Below are 18,236 nucleotides of genomic sequence, written 5' to 3'. Positions count from 1 at the left end.
TATTACTTTGGGGATGGAAACAGGACAAGAAAATATATGAATAATGCAAGAAGGTTTTTTTCCCCCAGGATACAATAGTGCAACATCATGTTTAATTGTTGTGCAATGGAATAAGGGCGTAAGTGATGCTACAGATTGTAGCACTGTGTGGTATTTGGATGCCTGTTCTTACCAGGAAATACCCCTCTGCTTTTTTTTCCCCTTCTTTTTATGTGATTGAAACTGAAATGCTTCAGTGGAAGGTGGAGCGTTCAAGTGCAAGAGGCAGATCAGCGGTGTCCAGCGTGAAAGGAAATTCTTTCAGCTTGCCCCGTTTTAATCAGAGGGAAAGGAATGCACGGCGAAGACATCCAGACCAGGAAAGAAGACTTACGTACTGGTCAGCCAAGCCCTAACTGAACTCAAGAATAAATTGGATTTTCAACCTCTGGAGAAAGTCCCCGGGATTGGTGAGTACTTAGATTTAAAGGTCCCTTTGGGAAGAGCAAACTAAATGTCTGAAATGCTGGATTATAGAACCAGGCTTCCCAGCGGACTTCCATCCAGAGTTTGTAGAGGAAGACCGGAACGGGATAGGAAAACTGGAGATAAGCTGGACAGATGTGCTATAGCCTACGTTGATGTTCACTGGAACCTAGTTCTATAATTGCTTCTCTAGTGTGGCGTGCAGATTGGTCATTTCTGAATCTGAAGTCTTGTTTATCAGACCTGCCCCGTGTCTTCCTTGTAAAGCAGCCTTTGCTTATCTTTGAGGGGACACCCAACACTCCCTGGGGCTATGAAATAGGGGCTCTAGTCCCACCAGACCTAGGTTGTTACACTGCGAAACACTGCGTTCCTCTAAGCTATCAGCAAGGATTAGTGCACCTGAGAACAATCCATCCAGGATCCGTTTTTCTCCCTCTTTATCTTATATTTTGGTGTATGTGGGGTTTTTCCTTTTTTCTGCTATAGATTATCCAACCTTTGGACCCGAGTGTCTATTGGCTGACCTTAGGTTGTGGGACGCATTTGGGGACTGAAAATGTTACAACTGGTCAGACACACAGTCGACGTTATGAAAACTGAGCCATAAGATTTAAAGCCAGTGGGACCTGCTGGGTTTAGCTTTAAAAAAAGAAAAAAGAAAAAAGTGATGATGGGCAAAACTAGAATCCTGGCTTGCAAGAAAGTATGTACATTAATATTGGTACACTGAAGTAGGGTTTTTTTCCCCCCTTAGTTTGGCAGGTGCTCCACAAAGCAATCTTCCTGAGTTTGGCACCTGCACATGCTGGATTCTTATTCCCACTTTCTGCATTTAGCAGACAATTTGGTGGATGCTGTTGGGAAGGCAGAAGGTTGTAGGCCAAGATAGACTAGAATGAACTTCACACACAACATAGGGAGCTATAGTGTGGGCTGTTGAGTTTGGTTTAGTGTGCTGCGTCAAACAAACTCAGCCAATTGTAGTTAATTCAATAAAACCAAATCAGATCTTAGTATATGAGCATGGGTAACTCAAGGATAATGGGTTCTCTGGACATCGGAATACTACCACAGGTCTCCCAACTCTGATTCATGTAAGTTTATATCTTAGGAGAACCCAAGATCAGTGCAGGGACATTTCTGAAAACATCCCATGAGCCGTAAAGTTCTCTTTTATATTGCAATTCATCCTCTTAAAACTCAGTTGTGTTGTGCCCAATACTGCTGTCACGGAATTAATGGCCTTACTGGCAACATAGATGGGAGTTTCCCCCAAGTTTATCCCCAGACCAACAACCCTGAGGAATGTGGTACACCAACCCTGCAGTGACACCCCCCCCCCCACACACACACGCATGCTTTGCTCAACCTGCTGAGTGCCTTGAATCTCTAATGGTCTGGGTCCCGCCATTCAGAGGTAAATAGCTGTGCAAGCAGCTTTTCTGGGAGTGTGTGTGAGAACCTGTGTCCATCTGGCATCCTGCCCTAAGAGCATCTGTGCATGGAAAGAAGGGGGGAAGGAGGGGGGTGTTGGATAGAGAAGAGATGGTTGCCATGGCAGAGACGGGCCTTGGGGAGAGCTGCCCTTGTTTGGAAGGAAGCACATCTTGATTCCTGCAGCCGTTGCAGAAGCTCAGCTTGCCAAGGAGACCAAATGTGAAAGGCTGATAATGCAAGAAGCTTCCTTTTGGCCTGCCCTGGGTCAGCCATCCCCGATCCCACGTGGGTCCCTCCTTGTGGGCTGATTTATTGTTGTTAGCTGAAAGGAAACGGCTCAGCAAATAACAAATTCCTCATCCTTTCAGAAATTAACTCTGCCCTGCCCTGCTGCCTGGAGGACTCCAAGTGCCTCTGAGCCCAACCCTCCTACTACGGCTAGCATGTCCAGAATAACAATCGGCAGATGCCACAGACCAGCTAAGCTGCAATGGCAGCTTAGAGGTTACAAAATCTTGGCTGTTTTAACCCCAATCAGAAATAGCACCGCTGACTCACCTAAAGCCTATTGATTCATTCTCCAAAGCACCTGAGGGCAGGGCGGGAAGTCATGGGTGGAGGCTTCTTAAAGAAAGATCCAGCCTAAAACTAAGGAGAAATTCCCCGGCAGAGAGAACAATTAATCCGTGGAACACTTTGCCTCCCGGGCTTGTGGGTCCTCCGTCATTGGAGGTTTTCAAAAACAGACTGGAGAACCATTTGATTGGGATTTATAAAGCTTCTGCTCGGAGCAGGGGGTTCAGTTAGAAGACTTCGGAGGTCCCTTTTAGCCCTACGATTAGTGGTGGCATGGTGGTTAGAATGCAGTATTGCAGGCTAACTCTGCCCACTGCCGGGAGTTCGATCCTGACTGGCTCGAGGTGGACTCAGCTTTCCGTCCTTCCGAGGTTGGTAAAATGAGGACCCCAGATTCTTCGGGACAATATGCTGACTCTGTAAACTGCTTAGAGAGTATGTAAAGCACTGTGAAATGGTATATAAGTCTGCTGCTTGACTTCAGAGTGAACAGTCCTCATGAACAGAACACATAGCCAGAGAGTCCCACCCACTTTTCCGGACAGCCAGAGGGTTATTGGGGCCCAATAGCCAGCGGGCATCGAGTTGCTGATTGTTCTGTGATTCAGGCAACATTTTGCCCCAAGCCTTGTGCAAAGAAACACTCCCTTATTGAGGCACACTGACACATCCTCGCTTGCTGTTGGAGAGTGAGCTGCACAAGTGTGCTACTGGGGCACCTGTGATCTATGTTTACTGTTTCCATTTCTTTTTGAGTTATCCTTGTTTTCCTGGAGCCTAAGGCTGTTAGGGAGGGGAGGGATAGCTAAACAAATGCAAATAAATACATAAGTTCTGGCCTAGATTTTATGCCCTCTAGTACGTGAGCCCCATAACCTGGAAAGTATAAAACATACCGGAATGAAGCATCACAGATATCTTAGTCATCTCTAAAATCAATCCATCAAAGCATTTATTTATAAATTACATTAATACCATGTTCTGAATCATAATTGTTTTGGCAATTTTATATCTTTTAATGGACTACTAAATAGAGCTGCTTGGTAATAGATACTTGATCTAAATCTAATTCTGGGACTTATTGTTCCACCATATCATGGGAAGTGTTCCTTGCTGCAAGAAAATAATAAAATACTTTGCATCAGTTGCATACAATCAATTAATTGTGCAATTCTATTTCTACAAATTAATTGCACAGCTTGTGCAATTAACTTGAGGAAATGTGGACGTGCTTAAAATGATTCTAACTTCTTGAACTCTAGCAGAGTTATTAAAAGACATGTTTTGTACACCAGCATCCATTTTATTAAATGCTACTACGTTGTTTATTAAAAAATATATATTGATGTCAGTAAAATAATACTGTTAGAAATCAGCAGATGGCAGCAACTTCAAGAGAAACACTGACAGCTGATTTCCTAATGGTGTTTTTTCTTAGAAAAGCTTCTATTACAATAGATTTTTCCCCCCACTTTAATGGAGGTAAAAAATCATTTTTTTGCTGCAAAAGCCCAATTGGCAGCCTTGTTAGAAATGTTGTTCAAGCCTCTGCCTCATCCAGACATACCCTGTTCTTGTGAAGAATGTTTTCCTGGGTTTTTTAAGCTGTTGGTTTATTGAATTAACCCAGTTGCCCCAATTTGTACAACTGTGCTGTTTCACCAATTAGCAAACCCTATTTTAACTTAATATATTGCCTAAATGTAACTTATGGCTACACTTATTCATTGAAGGAAAAACGAGAGCCTGGAAAAGGGATTGCAAAGTCTTCTTCAACGGAGTTTGGGGGTCACAGTTTTCCCCACTCTTTTTTTTATCCCCCACACAGGTAGACCTCTCGACTTATGACCACGACTGAACCCAACATTTCTAAACAAGACAGTTGTGTGAATTTTGCTGCATTTTATGACTTTTCTTGCCACAGTTAAGTGAATCCTTGCAGTTGTTTAGTAACCCGATTGTTAAGTGAATCATTGACTTTGCTTGTCAAGAGGGTCGCAACAGGTGATCTCGTGACCCAGGACACTGCAACCTTGGTGGAGCAGTGGGCTAATGCCTCCTTAAGTAACACCAGCTGCCTGCAATTAGTGCAGGTTCGCATCCCACCTGGATCAAGGTTGACTCAGCCTTCCATCCTTCCGAGGTAGGTAAAAGGAGGACCCAGATTGTTGGGGGCAATTAAGCTGACTTTGTAATAATGCCGCTTGGGGGGGGTGTGAAAGCCCTAATAAGCAGGCATATACATAGAATGAAGGCTACTGCTAAGCTTGTAAGCCGCCCTGAGTCTTCGGAGAAGGGCGGGATATAAATGGAATTAAAATAAAAATAAAAAATAAAATAAAACCATCATAAATACATGCCAGTTGTCAAGTGCCCAAATTTTGTAACCATGGGGATCCTGCCGTGCCGTAATGATCTTAAGTGTGAAAGACGGTCATAAGTCCCTTTTTTTAGTACAGTTGTAACTTTGGTCACTAAATGAAAGGTTGTAAGTCAGAGACCAGAACAGTATCTAAATTGTGGAGGATAACTCTGGACATGTTCAGGTGGGTCCATCTTAACCTCTAAGACAGGGGTCCCGAATGCCTGGTCCATTGACCGGCACCAGGCCCGCAGCATGCCAGCAACCGGTCCATGCAAACCCCATTTGTGGGATGCAGGCAACACATGAAACCACGTCCCCTTCTGGTCTGCAGAAAAACCTCTCTCCACAAAACCGGTCCCTGGTCCCCAAAAGATTGCGGACCTCTGCTCTAAGAGAAACAGTCGAGTTGTACAGATTATGAGTCAATATTGCAACTGCATGATGTACCGCAGGGTCCGCAACCCCTGCCCCCCCCCCCCCGCCGGGCCACAGCCAACTACCGGGCTGTGACTTATTTGGAATCAGGCCCTGCAAGTGGCAGGCCAGAGGGCACCCATAGCTCTACTTGTGCGAGCGGTGGGCTGGCACACACGCACAAATCGAGCTGCGCATGCCTGCATGTGCGTGCCGGCCCACTGCTTGTGCAGCCCAGTTCCCCTCTCTCCCTCCCCCACCCCAGCCAAGTCGCCAAGCTACAAAGATTGGGGACCACAGATCTACCAAATCATCAGTAGAGGCAGGAAAACAAATTGGTTGGACTGGGTTCTGTGCTGGATACTGCTCTGGAGCAAGTGTGCTGTTTGGGGCCTGTCATTTGAACCCAGTCACGTTAGCGTATAAACCAGGGCTCCTCAAACGTGGCTACTTTAAGACTTGTGGACTTCAATGGCTGGCTGGGGAGTTCTGGGAATTGAAGTCCACAAGTCTTAAAGTGGCCACGTTCGAGGAGCCCTGGTATAAACCATCTGCATGGCCGAACATAGTTGAAGCTAAGCATGGATGGAGAGTTGAAAAGGTCAGACACAGCCACAATCGGGCTTAACAGGGTTGGCGAAAGTGTCCTTCAGAGCCCATTCATGGCTGCTTGAGGTTATCCGCCCTCTTTTTGCAGATAAGGCCTCTGTATGTGCCAAGGGCAGGATATAAATAAAACTCTGCTCCAAAAGGAAGCGTGTCTCTAGCAGGAAAGACAGAGAACAAGCATGTGATTAAATAAGTCACTGGATGATAAAGTGGCTTTGGAAAAGCACTTTTATCAGAGTAAATTGCAAACAGAAGGACGGGACCAGAGTCACCAACAGGTTAAAAGTAACATCCAGCTTATAACTGCCCAAGGTTAATCAACAATATGGAGATATCTCTGTGGCTGTTGTTGGATATCTCAGTTCCCTATAGTTAATGGAATCAGGGTTTGCTCAATCTACACAATGTTATGCATTCACACAGTACAGTGAATCTGGATCCTCCATTGACTTTGCTTGTCCGAAGGTCGCAAAAGGGGATCACACGACCCTGGGATACTGCAACCGTCACAAATGCGAGTCGGATGCCAAGCATCCAAATTTTGTTCACATGACTGTGGGGATGCAGCAACGGTCATAAGTGTGAAAAACGGTCATAAGTTACACTTTTCAGTGTGGTTGGGTTCGAACGCTCATTAAATGGACTGTTATAAGTTGAGCACTGCCCATATATTAGCTAACATATTAATGTAAAGGAGGGTTTACTCATCTGTGGCTGTATTGGGTGGGCTTCTAAAACCGGGTAAATGGGTAAATAACCAACCTTTAGAAATGAAACTTAAAATGAAAACGTGAGAATCAGAATGAGGTTAAAACTCATCCAAGCCACCCCAGAAAGATAACCTTACAAAGTTACCTTTCGGGTGTTTGCCCCAATGTAGCTACTTATCAATTAACATCACCCCAGATTGTTACAAAGTGCTTCTTGCAAGCAAAAGAGGAAGCAAACAATTTTGTCCTTAGGCAATACTTGAGTTGCATTGGGGTGTGCTTAGCAATCAAGGAACCTAAAAAGAGAAAAGGCCAGATTTATGCTGGATGGAAAATTCAACAGATCAAACAAACGGCGTGAAAGTAAAACCCATTTTATTAATATTTCTGCTTGGGATGGCTGCCATGCTGTAATTGATATCACTTACTTTGTTTTTCACTCAAATGTTTCCTGTGAGCCCAGCCATGGTGGCTTCTGAGCCATGCTTTGTTGCTTGGTCCGTTAGGCAAACTCAAATCAACCGTAAATAGTAATAGTAATAGTAATAGTAATAGTAATAGTAATAATAATAATAATAATAATAATAATAATAAGAAGAAGAAGAAGAAGAAGAAGAAGAAGAAGAAGAAGAAGAAGAAGAAGAAGAAGAAGAAGAAGAAGTAGTTGGAAGGGACCTTGGAGGTCATCTAGTCCAACCCCCTGCTCAGGCAGGAAACCCTATACCATTTCAGACAAGTAGCTGGCCAGTCTCTTCTTAAAAACTTCCAGTGTTGGAGTATTCACAGCTTCTGGAGGCAGGTTGTTCCACTGGTTAATTGTTCTAACTGTCAGGAAGTTTCTCCTTAGCTCTAGGTTGCTTCTCTCCTTGACTAGTTTCTATCCGTTGCTTCTTGTCCTGCTTTCAGGTGCTTTGGAGAATAGCTTGACTCCCTCTTCTTTGTGGCGGCCCCTGAGATATTGGAACACTGCTATCATGTCACCCCTCACCCTTCTCTTCATTAAACTACACATACCCAATTCCAGCAACCGTTCCCTATATGTTTTAGCCTCCAGTCCCCCAATCATCTTTGTTGCTCTTCTCTGTACACACTGTCTTAGAGGAAAGAAAAAAAATTCAAATGTAAGAAATAAGTAAATAATAGAAATTTCCGTTCCCAGCATTTTGTTTTAATCATATTGGATGGCCAGTACTTCTCTAATACAGGGGTCCTCAACCTTGGCAACTTTTAAGACTTGTGGACTTCAACCCCCAGTATTCCTCAGCCAGCTCTAATAAGTACTCCATCTGACAAAAATCTCATTTTGTTTTCCCTCCCAAGTTATTCATACCAAATCCTGCTGGGAACCGGAATGTGTTCCCTCTTGGCTGCACAACAGCACATTCCTCAAGCTGTAAATTCACCCAGATGCCCTCTGAAACACCCCAGGTGATTACATGCCTGTGTTGGCACACCTTCGCAACTCTCTACCCACACTTGGATTTGCAGGCTGTTGTATTTTGCACAGTGCTGTTTCTTAGGGAACCGTTCAATACAGATAAGTGTGCACAAAGACAGAATCCATATATGGCTAACGGCATGTGCAGTTCTAGGCCTGGGTTTTCCCAACTCACGCGAAACCGTGCTTTACTTAACCACAGTTTACAGAATAAAGTAAACCTGGTGGCCTTCACGCCATATATTAAACTCCAAACCGTGGACCAGTTCTGCATTTGCTCGGTATATTAATCCTCAAACAGGAGAACATTTGCTATAGCAAATGATGGAAACCCAGCCTGCGTAGATGCATATAGAATTCCAAAAAGTCACTCGTGAATATTATAATTCTCCTTCGCTATAAAGTTAGCTTCCCACAACCTGCTTAGTTTGGGTTTATAGAAAGGCCGGAAGTTACAGATACTCCTCTACTTACGACCACAATTGAGCCCAAAATTTCTATTGCTAAGCGAAACAGTTGTTAAGAGAGTTCTGCCCCATTTTACAGCCTTTCTGGCCCCAGTTGTCAGGCGAATCACCACAGTTGGTAACACAGTTGTTTCCCCACTGACTTCGCTTGCCAGAAAGTCGCAAAAGGGGAATCCCAGGACCCCAGGACCCCTCAGCCCTCACAAATACATGCTGGATTTTGATCATGTGACCACGGGGGATGCTGCAATGCTCGTAAGTGTGAAAAATGGTCATAAGTCACTTTTTCCAGTGCCGCTGTAACTTTGAGCAGTCATTAAGTGAATGATTGTAAGCGGAGGACTACCAGTATAATTTATGTCAGAAGCAACGGATGGAAATTAATCAAGGAGAGAAGCAACCTAGAACTAAGGAGAAACTTCCTGACAGTTAGAACAATTAACCAGTGGAACAACCTGCCTCTAGAAGCTGTGAATGCTCCAACACTGGAAGTTTTTGAGAAGAGACTGGATGGCCATTTGTCTGAAATGATATAGGGTTTCCTGACTGAGCAGAGGGTTGGACTAGATGACCTTTAAGGTTCCTTCCAACCACCACTACTACTACTACTACTACTACTTCTTCTTCTTCTTCTTCTTCTTCTTCTTCTTCTTATTATTATTATTATTATTATTATTATTATTATTATTATTATTATTATTATTATATAAAACAAAGCCCACTGGGGCTTCATGAGCCAAGCTAAGGAGCCTGCATACTTATGTGCCCCCTCCATGCAGCACAAGGCAACACTCATCAACTGAGGAAGCAGCTGACTCAGCAACTGGTGGCAAAATGGTGAGCCCAGCTGTTTTTGTCCCTTACATCAGAGGAGTCCTATAAAACATACAGCACGTGCGCACACGCACACACACACACATACACACACATCCCAAACATTTGAGCAAGCTGAGATTTGCTAGCAAACACATGTCTCCGAATGCTGTGCCATCAAAGTAGGACTTGGGGCAAAGATCTTGAAGGAGAGTCCAAAACCTGGCAACCTAGTTAGGGAGCACATAGTCCACTTCAGAGGAAGAATGGCTGACTTCCCAAGGAGTAGAGTATGCTTAAATGACAGGTGGGGTACAAACAGAAATCATAACAGCAGACTCTTCCCCTTACACCCAGCATTTTAAATACCTGAATCCTACCTTTAAAATATGATGGCAATCTAGAGAAATGGATCTGGTGTTCTCCTGGCATGACTTAGGTCAGGGGTGTCAAACTGCTGGCCCACGGGCCAGTTGCATCATACAGGGACCGCACCCACCCCAGCTCTGGCAATGCAAAAAAACAGTTGCAATATGTCACGACACGTCACATGACACGGCGAGTTTGACATTCATACCTAAGATGTAGAGAGGGCTAGCAGTCAGACCCCTTGGCTGATAGAGTGCTTTTCTTCAATTCTTATTTTCTGGAGAATGGCTGCAATCCTAACATCTGCCAAGTCTTCTGAGCAGACTTCAAAGGAGAAGAGGCAGTCCAGAAGGAGCAACCTAGCCGGGCACACCTGGCTGAGACAATCAATCTCTTGATCCTGTTAAGTTGCTGGAATGGACTATCTTAGACTTGGAAGCCTCTGTTGCAAAAAAAGAAAAGAAAAAAAATCTCCAAGGCAGAGCCTCTTCCATGAAGTAATCTACTTTTTCTTGAAGCCAGCCAAGATACACCGCAGACAGAATTCGGTTACAGCTACTCATCAACTTACGGCTTTAACTGAGCTGGCAATTTCAGTAGTAAGTTGCCACGGTCGTAAAGCTGGCCACCACATGCCCGTGCCTGATTTTACAACCTTTTTGCAGCAGTTATTAAGTGAAGGTGGTGGTTGTTAAGTGAACACATTGTTCGCCATGATGCATTTTTTGGCTGAAAACCTGAAATACATGCCGGTTTCCAGTAAAAAAAAACATTGCAATAAATGTGGGCTGGTTGCCGAGTGCCAAAAATGTGGTCACATGATCGCAGAAGGGGGAGTGGCCAGGAGGACTTTGAATCTGGGTTTTAAATCCCTTTTTCAGGGTCCGTCGTAACTTTGAACAGTTACTAAGTGACTGGTCATAAGTTGAAGATTACCTGTACATCGTATATCTGTCTGGATTCTTCCAGGATTCAATTTCATTGGATGATCCCTATTCTAGTATTTTGGGGTGGGACAAATAGTTTCTTCCTGTCCATTTTATCTCCACCATGCATAATTTTGCTGGCCTCAATCATGTTATTGTAAATTTTTGTTCTCCCAGACAGCTTTGCAAATCTAATTTATTGAGGGAACACCATGTACGTGATTTTCTTGCTCTAAGTTACTATATTTATTTTCTGAAGTTTTATTACTGTACTGTGGTTACTTTATGTTTGCATATTTTCTAATTACTCTTTGTACATTCCTGAGTGGCTTGATTGTGGCAGTTTAGACGTTTAATAGCAACGGCCTTACGGTTTCGCCCCAGCTTTTCTCAAACATTTTAAAGGCAGTACCATAAAGCCCACAGGCCTGATGGGAGGGGTCTCTGAACTGTGGTGCAAAGTCTGGGCACCGTGCTAAGCCAGTTTGCGTGTGGTTCATTAAACAACCTACAATTGGATTCAGACAATACTGTACAACAAGCCAATCATACGATGGCTAAGCGTGATATGTGAACCCAGCCACTGGTTTATTAACATATTGGTCAAGGTACCTTTGAATTCGGCTAGAGTCTCAAGGATTACTTGGAATGTAGGGGGGGGGGGTTGGCAACAGTGTAGTAAAGGTAAAGGTAAAGGTTCCCCCGCACTTGCGTGCTAGTCGTTTCCGACTCTAGGGGCCGGTGCTCATCTCTGTTTCAAAGCTGAAGAGCCAGCGCTTGTCCGAGGACGTCTCCGTGGTCATGTGGCTGGCATGACTAGACGCCAAAGGCGCACGGAACGCTGTTACCTTCCCACCGGAGTGGTCCCTATTTTTCTACTTGCATTTTTTACGTGCTTTCGAACTGCTAGGTTGGCAGAAGCTGGGACGCGCAGCACTCGGGATTCGACCCGCCAAACTGCCGACCTTCTGATCAACAAGCTCAGCGTCCTAACCCACTGAGCCACCACGTCCCTTAACAGTGTAGAGGTGGTTTAAATAAGTGCCTTTTTTATGCATTGATCTGCTCATTCAACAAATTTATATAGGCTTCTTCCAGAATGTCTTTTGGTTTCCCACTTTATTCCAAAGCCTTGGTAGTGCCCGGTAATCTTCCATTCATTTGCTAGCCAAAATCTGTCTTGTTTGAGCTTCTGGGGCCAGAGGAAAATCAACCAAATGTTATTACCTACTGAGCCATAGAGTTCAGACAGTCCTCAACTTTCAGTGTTCAAAGTTACGACGGCACTGCAAAAAGTGACTTACGACTGTTTTTTCACGCTTAACGACCATTGCTGCATCCCCATGGTCACGTGATCAAAATTTAGATGCTGGGCAACTGATTCATATTTATGGCCTTTGCTGTCTCCCAAGGTCATGCGGTCCCATTTTGCGAGAAGCCCGATTCACTTAACAACCACATTGCTAACTTAACAACCGCAGTGATTCCCTTAGCAACTGTGGCAAGAAAGGTCGTAAAATTCACTTAGCAATGGACGTTGGTTTGGGGGCTCAGTCAAGATCAGAAGTCAAGGATTATCTGCACCTCTCTATGTTCTTCATACCAACTGATAATTTTGGTTCTAAGCCACGGCCGTTGCTCAGGATTTAACGATCTCGGTGTATACGGAACGAAACCGAGTTGGCATGACGCGGAAGGAATCCACGTGACCGGTTGACAAGAAAGTGACTCTTAAGTGGGATGACAGTTCTAAATAAAGGACAGAACGATGCAGCATTCTACAAAATCATCAAGGCTTTCTTGTGGAAATACCTCATTTGCTGGATGCTGCACAGCATTCAAGAAGTGGGGGGGGAACTTAAGGGAGAAGGAGAAAGCAAGTGTGACTCACCCTGTTACGGGAATGGGAATGAAGGAGAGGGCTGGAGAATAACAAGAGGACTCAGAAAGAGGAGCTGGGTTCTGGAGAAGAGAGTGGGCAGCGGAAGTCAGCTCTCCTTCGGAAAAAGAATTTCTGCTTCCAGAGAATAACAAGGCCCAAAGCTACAGCTTCTCCTTGAAGGCAGCTAAATCAAAACTGCAGAGTTTTGACAATATGTCCTCATGTCTTCTTTTATAATTCTGTTTGGCCTGCAGATTGCTTGTCGCTTGTTCTGGTTAGGACAGCATCCCTCTTTTCTTGACTGCATCAACAGAAATGTTTCCCCCCCCTTAAGTGTTTTTTTGGGGGGCAAGGGGGGAAATGATGGCACGAATTGATTTCTTCAGCTTTTTCTAGTTTACGACAGGCAGATCACTGAATGTCTTGTTTTGTATCTTGCACCTCTCCCGACAATAGAAAAGTGTGGGGGGGGTAAGGCTTAATGTCAGCTTGAAATAAACCTTGCCCGCTTGGATTGTAGAGACCTTTGCAGTGATTTCTTGGGGATCCTTCTTCTGCCCCTAGGGAAAACAAATTCAGTTGAAAGACACAACCAGATTGGAAACTGAGGCATCCTTTTTTTTAAAAAAAGTAGAGCTAGGAATCTCAGTCAGCTTCCTGCCACCACCACCCCCATTATTAATGACAGCAGTTGGAGGATACTGCATTCTAGCTGTAAGCCTAGACTGGCAATTTTCTTTCCACCAGCCTCAGTAGGGATGAAGACGTGGAATGATGGCCAATCTCAGCCAAAGGTATTGCAATTTCTTTGACTGTTGTGAGCCACCCAACAGCCGTGGAGTGTTGGCAGAGCTACAGAGTATAGAATAACAGGGTTGGAAGGGATCTTGAGGTCTTCTAGTCCAACCCCCTGCTCAAGCAGGAGACCCAAACGGCTGTCCAGTTTCTTCTGAAAAACCTCCAGTGATGGGAATGCCCACAACTTCTGGAGGCAAGTCGTTCCCACTGATTGTTTAGTAAACAAAAACTGATTGTTTAGTAAACAAAAACTGATTAATTGTTTAATAAATAAGTTTCATTAATAATAATAATAATAATAATAATAATAATAATTATTATTATTATTATTATTATTATTTCGCTAGCTGCAGCTGCAATAACTTTCATTCTGGGAAGAAAGCAGGTTGGTGGAAGTCACCATGCCACCTCACCCAAGTCGCGCGTCCCACGCGCGCCTTCGGACCCTCGCCTTGCGCCCTCCGGGCCCACGACCTGCGTCCTCGGCCGGAGCCGCGAGAAGACCCCCTTCCCCTCCACGACACGCTCGGGACCCCCTTTTCCCCCAGCAGGCGCCACGCAGGACATTTCCCCCCCCCCCCCCAGCCCGCTTAGTGCCCAGAAAACCCCGCCCGGGGGGAAAGCTCCACCCCGCTCGGCCGCTCGCTCTCCCAACGCTTCCTCCGGCGCCGGCTCCTCCCCGGCTGGATCGCTGGGTGGGCGGCTGGCCGACGGTGAGCGCAGCGGCCTCGGCCTGGGGACTGACCGCGGAGCTCCGGCGACCCTTTGCAGCCATGTAAGTAGGGGTCCCGGGGTGGGTTGGGTGGGGGTCCCGGGCCGAGCCGGCGGCGGCGCGAAGCCCCTGCTTTTCGGGCGCTCCCGGGAGCTGGTGGCGCTCGCGGGCGCCGGGCTCCTGCGCTTCCCCCGAGGGGGTTATAGGGGCAGCCAGCCGGGGACTCGGCCCGGACCCCCTCCGGGTGGGGGAGAAGCCGCGGAGGAGGCGACCCCCGCCCCGCAGGAACGCGCTACGACCCCCGCTTTCTCCCCTCCGGCGCTCCCTCCCTCCCCGGCGGGGTCTGGCTTGCAGCTCCCATTTTCCTGGGCCACGCTGGCTGGCTAAGGACGTTGCGCGCCGGAGCCCGAGCCTTGCGGAGGGGGCTCGGTTCCGGGGAGGCGGCCGGAGCTTGCCCCGAGGCCGTTTGGGGGGGGACTTTCTCTCCTCCTCCTCCTCCTCCTCCTCCTCCTCCTGCGGGTTTGATATGATGTTTATTTCCTAATCGAATTTGGGTTAAGTCGCTCGTCTCGCCCGCGGAGCGCAGGGCAGGGGAGAGTTGCAAAGCGTTTTGGGGCGGTGGGCTGCAAAAAGCGAAACGTCCGGGTCTTTCTGCACCACCAGCAACGCCAGGATTGGGGGGGGGATTAAGGCGCGAGTGTGACGGGCTTGAGACAGCCGCGCCGAGCCCTAAGCCGTGGTTTGCAAGCCTCGGGGGCTGGTTTAGGGGCTTGGGGGGGGGGTTCCCCCACTGGAGCCGAATGGCCTTCAGTCTTGCTTCGGGGGGGCTGCTCTTCTAAGTTTGAAAACTAAGGGATCTGTGTCGCCTCACGAAACGAAGATGGTTGTTATTTGGGATCCGTAGAACCAGTGTTTTTTTTGTAAAAGAAAAAGGTGCCGGAACTCACACATGTCATACAACCCACCTTGCCTACCCTATGAGGTTCTATCCAAAAAAGGTGCCGGAACTCCGTTCTGAGCGTTCTATGGCAAAAAAAGCCCTGCGTAGAACTTTCCCTTTGAGACCCCTTTTCCAGTTGGGACTGTGGAGTTTTCTCCCTGGAACTGTCCTCTGGGAGGATCATTATGTCTGTTTGGGGGAAAAAAAAGATTGATACGTTTCATAGGCACATCAAGAAAAAGTGGTATTGAATGGTGGGAGAATCATCTTCAGCTCTGCGAGACTTTTTCTGTTTTTCATCCTGGTTTCTCCAGGGCGGCCCTGAAAGATTATTCCATCTTCCGTGACTAATGATAAAATGCGTAGCAGCCACTAACAAAAATATGTTCAGGGTTTTTTTTTATTGCAGCAAGTCTTATTTACTCCCCCAAATGCTGGTAATAAGGCTAATTTGGGGTCTAGCCAGCTTAACAGGTAATCCTCTACTTAGGACCACAGTTGAGCCCAACATTTCTGTTGCTGAGTGAGAGATTTGTTAACTGGGTCTTGCCCCATTTTACGACTTTTCTTGCCACAAGTCGTTAGGTGAATCACTGCAGTTGTGAAGTTAGTAAGACGGTCGTTAAATGGATCTGGATCTTCCCCGTTGACTTTGCTTATCAAAAGGTCGCAAAAAGGGATGACATGACCCCGGGACACTGCAACCCCTCATAAATACGAGTCAGTTGCCAAGCCTTCAAATTTTGATCGCGTGACCACGGGGATGCTGCTATGGTCATTAGTCTGAAAAATGGTCACAAAGTCACTTTTTTCACTGCTGTTTGTGCAGTAACTTCAAACGGTCACTTAATGAACTGTTGTAAGTCAAGTATTACCTGTAGTATCTTTGTTAGGTATTTGTTTTCCTTACTAAAGTAAAAAAAAAAGTTTTTCAGAAATTTAGTCTGTGGGGTGCTTCACACAACCTGATGGGGAAGATGTGGATTTCCCACAGCAGTGAACGAGAGATAGCATCCAACTGTACTTTTGCTTAGTCCAGTGTGTGGTGTGAACTCAGAGCCAGGCCTTTTCTCCTCTTTTACCCTGTATGCAAATTTGGAGTTGGAAAAGGTTATTCTCTCAGAGGAAGCAGAAGTATGTAACAAAGTCACTCCTTTCTTTTGTAGTGAATTTGTTTTGGGGTTACTGCCAAATGATGTGCAATTGTGGAGAAGACGTTCTTGTTCCTGTGGACGGTGCTCTGTGTATGTTCAGAAACTCCTTCTTTCATTGCATTGTGAGCTCCTGGGCTGAATCCTTGTTTGGGGCATGGATTTTAGGAACTGGTCTCCCCAGACTGGTGTTTCTACAGGATGTGTTTCATGAACAAAGGGAGGAGAAGGCAGGTGTCTGCGATTTTAGCTATGAAAATTGTGCGATGACAGGAGGCAGATTGAGATGGAGTGGCTAGTCTGAGTTTGTGGCCGGCCTCGCGCTTCCTGCTGAATCATGGTTACCGAATAAACTGCAGTTGGCTGGGTTTTCATAGCACAATAAACAAAGGGAGGGAGGTTCACAGTCCCCAGGCAACACCAAACCAAGAAGAAAGAACTCCTCTTGTGGATAAACGAATCCACTCTAAGGAAGACAATTATGGGACCCATAGAGGGGAATACATTTGTAGCTCAGGGTTGAAATGAAGGGGTCCTTGATGATCTCTGAGCCTGGTTGTTTTCTTGCAGATATTGCGTTACCAAACTAGGTGACATCATCGGTGCTGTTGAGATATAACTTCCATAAGGTTAAATGTTTGGATACATGCCCTCAGCCAGTGATGTTGCTGTCTGTTGCGGGAAGCAGATGTGATCCTTTCAATTTGTCATGCTGAGTCCCTGAAACGATTGATGACATTGCAAGAGCGCTTATGCATAAAATCAGAGATTCATTTTTAGATTAAAGTTGGGCAAGAAATACATCGGCTGCTTTTAATAATTAAAGGGTGTGTGTGTGTATATTTGCAGTCCTGTATTTCCTCACTGCAAAGCTAAGCCAAGTCAGCGGAAATGTTGAGAGAGTTCTCACTGAATGTGCAAGGCTGATCGATTTTTTAAAAATGCAATTTTTCTGCTTTTTAAGTTGCTTGTGGCCTTTTGGGGGTTCCCGACCTACAGTGTGGAATCCCTGTGCTTTGGTGTTCCGAGCTGGTCTTCATTTCCCCATGCCTGCAGAGCCATCCTCTGCAAGCACCCGGTGAAATTTCTACATCCTGAAGCTTTTCAGGTCCTCAGAGAGAACTCAAAGAGCACCAAGGACCCACAGTTCACCCCCAAGCTACAGATATTCTCTTCTTTCGGTACCTGAAGCATCTGCCTGGCTGCCAGTTGGCTGTGGCTGGCTCGCTGCTTACCCACTTGCAACGTGTTCTGTGAAGGATGTAATTTTAAGCGTGGGTTTCACGGCATGAGGAGATTGGCAGGGTGTAATTTTCAGATGAAAGCCCTTTGGCATCCCAGCTGCTTCGCTTTCCAGCTTTGCACATTCTCGCTGTGATTTTGATGCCAAAGCTGGCTCTTTTAGTCTTCTTCCCCCCCCCCCATTTCCTCTCGCTGGATGGAGTATGCTAGAGGAATCTAGGTGAAACAGTTTGCCAATGAGTAAATGGACACTGCTCCTTTGTTCCTCATTAATCTAGAAGTAGCTGGCTGAGGAATTCTGGGAGTTGAAGTCCACAAATCATAAAAGGGCCAAGTTTGAAGACCCCTGACGTAGACCTTTCCTTCTGAAATCTGACTTCTCCATCCTGCTGCTTACGTATGGATTGAGGCTAGTGTTTCTAAACTCCCAATCATTGTGGTTTTGGGAAGCTGGGTTGTTCATTCTGGGAGGCTGAAGACCCAATATTTCTACATGGTGTCATTATGGAGAAAAGTCCCTGTGGGATATTTAATTAACAGTTTCATAAAGGATATTGCATCTTTCCTACCAACACTCATTAGTGTTCCCTCTTTTCAACAGCAGGTTCAGTCTTAGATCTTGCTCCAATGGTGGATTGAGTTCTAGATCTCCAGTGATACCCTGAATTCTAGATTGTCCTAGAGTTTCTACAGCTCAGGATGGCCCCCGACTAGGGTCTGTCCGAGCTTGGTGCGAGCCTTTACATTCTATAGGATATTGGTTATCTTAGCTTTATGTTACTCACATGTATTCTAAAGGGTATGCATTGCCCGCGATGAACTTTGTGTTAAGTTATATGAAAGTTGTGTACTTCACTTTTACTTTTGAGAGAGGACTTGGGTTATTACAGCAGTGGATGGAAGATTCTATAGAAGAGTT

General features: G+C 45.8%; 1 protein-coding gene across 2 annotated transcripts in view; it reads left to right on the top strand.

The window, feature by feature from the left end:
- The first annotated feature begins 362 nt into the window (after positions 1–362).
- The window catches only part of RIPOR1 (RHO family interacting cell polarization regulator 1), a 95,903-nt gene continuing 78,029 nt past the window's right edge, over positions 363–18,236 (top strand). The window contains exon 1 of one of the 2 annotated variants that reach the window (XM_083370737.1): positions 363–449. The gene's annotated coding sequence lies outside the window, so the exon portion shown is untranslated. Of the gene's footprint in view, positions 450–13,950; positions 14,048–18,236 lie in introns of those variants that run through there. The other variant, XM_083370736.1, reaches the window with a different exon arrangement.

Source organism: Vipera ursinii, assembly GCF_947247035.1.
Source record: "Vipera ursinii genome assembly, chromosome: 10".
Classification (NCBI taxonomy): domain Eukaryota; kingdom Metazoa; phylum Chordata; class Lepidosauria; order Squamata; family Viperidae; genus Vipera; species Vipera ursinii.
The sequence above is the reverse complement of the archived record's forward strand: the minus strand, read 5'-3'. Positions and strand labels throughout refer to the sequence as shown.